Raw genomic sequence first — 8,066 nt, forward strand, 5'->3', positions numbered from 1 at the left:
ATAATTGTACTGTTTAAAAGAGAGTTAAAGGAGGTTACAGATATGTTATTTTAATAGTTGATTAATGTTAATTAGAGTATGATTATGTTATTGTTAACCCTGTGATTGGCACTGGGAAGTGAGGGGGGAGGGAGGGGGGTGGAAGGGTGGGAAGGGGAAGGGGGGGATTTATATTGTAAAATTTTATAAAATTTTCAATAAAAAAAATTAAAAAAATGCAGTGTTAAAAAGGGTTAAAAAGTTAAAATAAAAATATAATAAAAAAAGGTACAACCAAGCAAAACAACCTTGCAACTAAGGGTAGAGGACATTGAAAGGCAAGCGGACTTAGGGAGAGCTCCACTGTTTCTGGCTCCAGACTCTGTTAGATATGTTGTTACTCCCACCAGTTATTTTAGCCAGTTGGAGTTGGCAAACCACTGGAAAGCATTTTTGCTCACATGGTGCCATGCACTTCCATCAGCCATCCTATACAGCAAGTATAAAAAGATACCATTGACTGAAAGGCTCTGTTCCTGTGGCTCAGGAGAGGTGGAGACCATTGGCCACATACTCCTTTGATGCTCTTTCTATATATTCAAAAAATCCCATATCTTCCCAAAAATCGATAAGTATCCTGGCCGTTCTGACAGTACTTATCTGCAGTGGCTGCTTAAGGATGGCTGCTTAAGGTTGTGGCTGCTTAAGGTTGTGATTATGGTGTAGGTGGCCAGATTCTGTGCAGCAGCAATGGGGATTCGTTGGAAACATAAATAAGATAAACATATTTGAAAATATTATTTTTAGATTTTGTATACTGTGATTTTATAGAGATAGTTACTTCAAATTCTATTGAATTCTATTACAATAGAATTTGATTATTCTATCGAATTCTATTATAAGCCATTTGGATCTGTTTTCTTTTCTGCTTTTATCAATAAGAAGGAACACGTTTCTGTACCCTTTGTGCAGTAAAATCTGTTTAATAACTTAATAACCTATAGCCTAATAGAAGATTGCAAAAAGTCCAGATGCCATTGTTTATTACATGTCAGTGGAATATATCCAAACTTTAATAGGATTGTATCAACTAGTGATGAGGCATTTTATTTTGCTGGTTAACAGTTAATAGGGTCGGCCTCTTAGCTGTAATATAGATGAAGTGGTTGCTAAACAAGTGGCTATAAATCAAGGACATTGTACCATCATTTGTTTGGATACATTCATCTTTTTTAATAATACTTTTTAAAATTAATTTTATTATTTGTTCTTATTCATCATTAGATCATGCTCAGTGCATTTTTATATATGTATGTATGTAAGTAGCCTACAATTGGATATTTTACTGTTTCTGGCCATATGGCTGTAATAAACTGATTTGATTTTCTTGAACAACACAAAAATGTTCTATATACAAAAGGATCTGCACATTTCACAAAGAATGGAACTTTGAAGATGGAGATGGATCAAGATGGAAATGTTTATATTTCCAAAAATGGAGATTCAACAATTATTTGCTGTAGCAAGGACTGGAAGAATCTAATACTAATTCTTTACATTCTCCAGAAGTTAACTGCTATATAAACGACTTTCACATCGTCCAATTTTTTCTTCTCACCTTTTTTTCTGCAAGATTTTAGCCACACTACTATGCATTTGTTTCCCTCTCATATTATTTTTATAAGAAAGAGTCAATATAAATGTAATTTAAAATGCAGAATGCATTCCTTCATAATCCTAAAAATTCTTAAGACTGCAGTTAGAAGTATGCAAAACATAGTTGTTGTTATTAGCTCAAAATTGTTCCGAGATGTTTCAAACAATAATTTAAAGCTTAAAACAACTGTCAAGGTTCCGACTGATGATTCCAACGAAGTAAGGACAGCTGAGACTTTCAAATCTCTAATGCAGGCATGTCAAACTTGTGACGTCACATGACCTCATGCGATGTATCATGACTTTTCCCCCATTGCTGGCAATGGAGTGGGCGCAGTTTCGGCATGACACATACCGCCTGCGGGCCGGCAGTTTGACATGCCTGTTCTAATGCAAAACTTTACTCAGTACACCATTTCAGCACAGATGAATAGAAAAGCAGCTCTGGTTAATTGTTGCCTAAATCAGTATATTAAAATATAGAATCCCCCCCCATTAGTGCAGATCATATAAAGTGTCAAACAATTGTTATGAGAGAGTGTTTCAGTTCTAAGTAAACAGTTCTTGGACCACCTTGTTTCTTATGGCTTGGCAGTCCGATGTCTGAAGCCTGCATTCCATTCTTCCCTCCCCTCCCCCGAATCTGTAAGCAAGCTAAGGAGTAGTAATGGACGCAGCAGTGTAAGCATTCTTCACAGCTTGACAACAACTTTCTCCATTGCAAATATTTTGCATACCCCTAGTTAGAATTTTCTTTCTGTCAATCTATTCTCTGTTGGGAGTTAAATTTCATAGACCAATCAGAAAAAAAAATCTGTTGTTAATGACTGGAAGATACCAAGCTTAATTAAAAACTGTAAATTCTGAAAAAATCTGTACTGATTTTTAGAGAGTTTAGACACATTCCACTTGAAAGCTTAATAGCACTTACAAATTAACTGCAGGCAAGATTCACATTGAAGTGATACTTTTTATTAAAGCACTGTAGTTTCCCCATATAATTCTGAAGTTATTCAATTGAAAGCAAATTGCAATTGTTCATTTTTTAAAAGTATCAATTCAAAAGCCATTGGATTATTAGATTAGGCTTTATGGAAAGCAAATAATTATTTTTTAATTAGAAGAAATGCTTCAATGTAACCTCATAAACAATCAATTTATGAGGTTACGTATTATTGGGATTGGATAGAAAATGTCTTTATCTCATATAAGGAGATCATTGTAGAAAATTGAAAAAACTCACTTATCTTCAGAAGTTTCAAAAGCTTATTTGAACTTTTGTTCAAATAAACAAGGGAGAACAGTCTCTGCTAATGATAGCATTTGTAATTGTGTCAGGCTCAGAAGCTAAGCAAACTGGGGTTGGTTATTATTTGGAAAGGAGACCACTAGAATACTAAAACCAAACTGTGAATTCAAAAGCCAATATATAATACTTCCCAGAAGAATGCAATAGTTATTGTTGCCAAAAAAACAGATGTTTCCATATATTGATACCAGAAGTTGAACTCTAGTTGAAGTTGATCTTTTAAAAAAAATGTTTTATTGATTTTTAACAATTACAATCTTTAGTGCTTAGTAAACAACGTGTTGTCTGGGTTCACATATTTAACATTAACTTCTTCAATATAAATCTGTTCAGTACTACACAATCCAATATTTTTTCTCTGATCCTCCTTTCTTCCCCATATTTTTTCCGTTTTCCCCTCATTACACAGTTACAATTCTTATTACTGTTGATGCATGCAAAGTTAAATATAAACATCCTCATCATATTTTACAAATGTTATACAAATAACAATATCAATTCAAAAATTAATATCCTGTTTTTCATGCTCTTGTTAGTTTGATTTCCCATCATATTTGAAATATCTTTGTCAGTTATGATTTTCTCAATATTAATTATATTTATATAGCTAAGAATTTTATTCATATCAGCCATCTTCTTATTTCACATTTCCCATATAAAAAAAATGCTATTTTAATTCTAAATCATATTTCATTATAAAAATCTAATTATATCTAAGGGTCATCTATTATTTTAATCATATTCAAATAGATATTTAATCATATAATGCCCCCTTTAATAGGTCAAATCTTCTGGTTTTTAAGTCTAATTCTTTCTTTCTTTCTTTGCCAAATAACTTTCCAGGCCAAGGTAATTAAATCATCCAGGAATTTTCTTTCTATTTTTGTAAAAGTTGCTTGGAATGAGGAAGACAATTTAGGTAGGGTATTTTTGTGGGACAATTCTGCCCATTTATATTCCTTAAGCAACTTCCACTTTGCTTCTCCCTTAATTTCTCTTTTCATTTTTTGTCTCCCAAGTTGTGACATTTCCTTGACAGCTCTATATTCCATTCCATTTTTTAAAATCTTCTTCCTTATCATCAGGTATATTTTACCCTAAAGGGTAAAGCATCTTTTCCATTTTCATTGTTATGGCTAAGTCTTGCAATATTTTATTTGTATATGATAGTTTATATTTCCCTTCTTTTATCTCTTCCATCTCTGGGTCAATTTCCCCTGCTTCATCTTCTGATTTCTGGTTTATACTTTGTAGTCGTTATCTGGGAATTTTCTAATTGTAGATTTAATTTGAAGATTTGCTCATTTATATTAGCTAAAATGTTTTTAGTGTCATTATGGTTTCTTTTTGTGTTCTCTTTGTTTGGTAAATTAGTTGTAGCATACAGTATATTTCCTTCTGAAAGGTGTTTATTTTTTCTTAAGGCATCATTCCTGGAGATCCTTGGTTAGTCTGGGTGGGGGCTTCAAATGGAGATGCAAGGTAAATTTTCTTCCCACTTTTAGCTGGGTGTAAAGCATCCATTTTATTTCCCGCTTCCAGATAATCTGTCAAAACTTTTATGTTCTCCAAATACAAGTCTTGTCTTGTATCATCAATCTTAATAAGAGTAGAACAAAGTTTCATCTAGTTTTCTGGTCTTTATCTGTAGCCTTTATAATCAAATAGGTTCCAGAATTTGAGTCCAGTCCTAAAAGCAATATTGTCTCAGGCATCCAAGAATTGTTGGTCAGGCAAGGTTGTAATCCACAGTGTTCAAAGTGTTCAAAATGTTCAACCACCCTGAAAACAGTTCAAAAATCTCTCCCCGCCAGATGTAGTCAAAAGTCAAATTTTTCTTTCTCTCCCAATAGTTCTTGAGATTAAAAGTCCAAGCTCAGTAGGTGATTATAATCCAAGAAGGTCAGGGTGATAAGTATGCCAAAATATTTTCCTTTATTGCCAGCTGTTCTCCATTAAGCTAGGAGTCACCAAGCAGCCAGGAAGCTAGTTATAGTGTTATTCTCAAATCCAGCACTAGATGTCATTCAAAATCCATTTTCCACTCTTAAGACAAAGGGTTTTTTCTCATATTTCACCTTTTTCCAAAGAGAAAATCTTAACAGTTATCTCAGTTCTCAAATTTATTAAAATTGTAGTTTTATGTTACTTCCACTTCAATATTCTATTTTTCTGTCCCCCATAAAAGAAATTAAAATGCTACGTCTATGCCTCTGGAAGGGTGGGGCTACAGTCCCCTTCCTTCTCACGTTTGGAGGTTATTAGCTTCTTGGGAGCCTTTCCCAGGAAATTCAGTTGTAGAATAGTAAAGAAAGGATCAATATTCTCATCCAGTTCCAAACATGCTGTTTACAATCTGCTAATTGGTGCTTTTCTTCTTCGGTTGTCAGTGGCTAATGGCTGACCACAAGAATGTAGCAAGTCTTTCCCCTGCTGGTTTCTTCATCGCCTCTTCGGGGCGACTTTAGGCCCTTTTAGGGCCCCCAGCAGGGCGAAATCGGGCGCAGAAGGCAGAGCCTTGCCTTCCTGCATCCGTCTCGCTGCGACACAAACCAGAAGTCTGAAGTTGATCTTGATAAGACATATTTTAGAGAGAGAACAAGGTCAATTAGAGGGAATCCCCTTTGTGCTTCTTTGGCAACATGGAACTCATGGGCACCCACAAACACCCTTGTTCCTGTCAGACAGCCTGCATGTTTTATTTGTTTATAAAATTATAAAACTATAGGCAAGCTTGCTGTAATCAGACCTCATACTTTACTTTCAAACTAACTCTAGGCTCTACATAGCTTCCTAGACATTTTAGAAAAAAAACAGTGGATATACACATTTGAAAGAAAAATACACACAAACACATGTACAGGTAATCCTCAGTTACAAATGTAATGGAGTCTGCCAATTACATTCATAACCCAAGGATTCATAGGAGTGAATCACATAACTTCAACATTATCACTCCCTGCTTTCACTCACACATTCACTAATAAAATGTGCAGGTTGTTAAGTGGAGGAAGTATCTCAGGGTGGGGAAGGCCATGGAGGGCCTAGTGCTTCTGACCAACCAAGACCTCTCCCAACCCACTAGGGTGTGTCAAATTTTTCAACCTTAAATTTTCAAACATTAGGGGTGCTCAAAAGTTGTGACATGCCTTGGGAATTGTAAAGATATTTTGGTTACTTTAATATAATTTAGGTGTGCTTCGTAAATAACTACATAAATATCATAACTTTTTAACATTTTGTTTGTTTTATTTCACAGGTTCATCTGTCTTTCTCTTTTTTGTTAAATGTTATTTTGTCTGAGAGTGTTAATACTGCTGGCCTCGTTTCCTGTAAGTGTGATAACTGATCTGTAATAGGTTCTAAAAAAAAAGAACAAGACTAGGAACATTCACTCACTCATATGAGCAACCTAACTGGGACTGGCAGAGATATGTTGCCATCTGAACTCCCAACACTGCAAGATGTTCTCAGATACGCCCTACTATTAAGAGAACAAAGTAGTGATGATGCTAGAAACTAACCAGCAGTCAATCTTGCAAGAGACATATATCCAAAAGTGCTTGAAAAGTGGGAATGAGCAAACAGTTCTTTTGTGACCCCTGTTGTAAATTCACAAGTGACAATCTTGAACAAGATCCAAAAGAGCTGGGATCAAGCCAACAACATATCTCTTGGTAAAGAAAAGCTAGATGTCAAAGAGATTTTCACTGTGAAACTTGACAAACTGTTTGAAAACCTCAACTGCAAGTGTCAAATTGTTCTGTATGCCAAATTTGGCTGCTCTGCTGGCTGCAAAAAAGAAGTTCACATTAACTGTACCTGCCCTAAGGAGACAAAGATACCATTAAAGGAACTTGCTTTAGTTAAAGGTCAGAGAGACAAGATTGGTTCTTTTGGATTGCACCAGACTGGTTTGTCAGATGTGCCCAGATGCAACCCTCGTACATTTTTGAAGGTTACAATATTATGCGGTCACATGATCACCATTTGCAACCTTCTCAACTGGCTTGTGACAAGTAAAGTCAATGGGAAAGGCATCAGGGAAGGTCAGAAGTTGTGATCACATCTCCCTTAACCATAAAATCGGCCATAAAACTGCTCAATGACAACTTTGCCAGTCCCTGTTGTGGTTGTAAGTCAAGGACTATTTGTATCTGCCCCTTATTCAGTTTTTCATATTTATCCAAATGAATGAGTAAAGTTCTAATCTGACAATTAGTTCTTTCAGTATCTTATAATGCAGGATATTTGTTGTTAGAAATCTAGCTTCGTTCAAAGCAATTTGAAGCATAGACAGAAAATTGGTACTGCTTCAACCTCAGTTTTCAATACTGTCTCTTCCACTGATGACAATAGCAAACAATTGTCCAACTGGGCGACAGCAAACAAAATCCAACTGATTTTCGATGCCAAAGACAAGGGAACATTTAAATTGGTAGCATGGAACTGCGAAACCAATCCATTCTTGTGCTTCATCATAGAAGGCCCAAACCTGCAGCCAGTCCCCATAAACAAGAAGATAATGGATCCATCGTAAAAGATCTGGCCGGGTAGATGAATGACCTGGCTGGGATGGAAGACTCCGGTGGGGGGAGTTGGAGGGCCTTCGCCCGGCGGAGGTCCGAAGAACTCGCCCCAGTAGAAGACCTTGCGGGGACGGAGGACGTGGCCGGGGCTTGGGGAGCGGCTCCCTAAATGGACTAAATTGACCAACTCCACGAGGACTGTTTTCTTCCCCCTTTTTTGGGTTCCCTGCTGCCGGACCCATCGCTTTGCCCGGAATGTACTCCAGGACAGATCTGCTGGTCCTGCGCGACTCCCCCCTCGCGCAGGCCTGGCCCAGTACAATCCCAAGGGCCTGCCTCGATGACGGGGTGTGGAGCCCCGAGAGGTGGTATGCAGCAGACAGGAAAAAAATGAAATTAAGGGCTTTTTTAGAGGGGTGTTTTAAAAAATTTTTAGGGGGTATGGGGGTGGTTAGGGGAGGCAGGGGGGATGTCTCCCTGAGGCCAAGGTCGGCCATGTCTGAAGGACGCGGCATTAGAATGGTGAGGGGGGAGGTTGGGGGGCTAAGGGAGGGTGGTGTGATCAGTACGGTCAGTGGGAGGGGCAGATATGG

This window comes from Protobothrops mucrosquamatus, unplaced genomic scaffold, assembly GCF_001527695.2.
Source record: "Protobothrops mucrosquamatus isolate PMUCROS unplaced genomic scaffold, P.Mucros_1.0 scaffold464, whole genome shotgun sequence".
Classification (NCBI taxonomy): Eukaryota; Metazoa; Chordata; class Lepidosauria; order Squamata; family Viperidae; genus Protobothrops; species Protobothrops mucrosquamatus.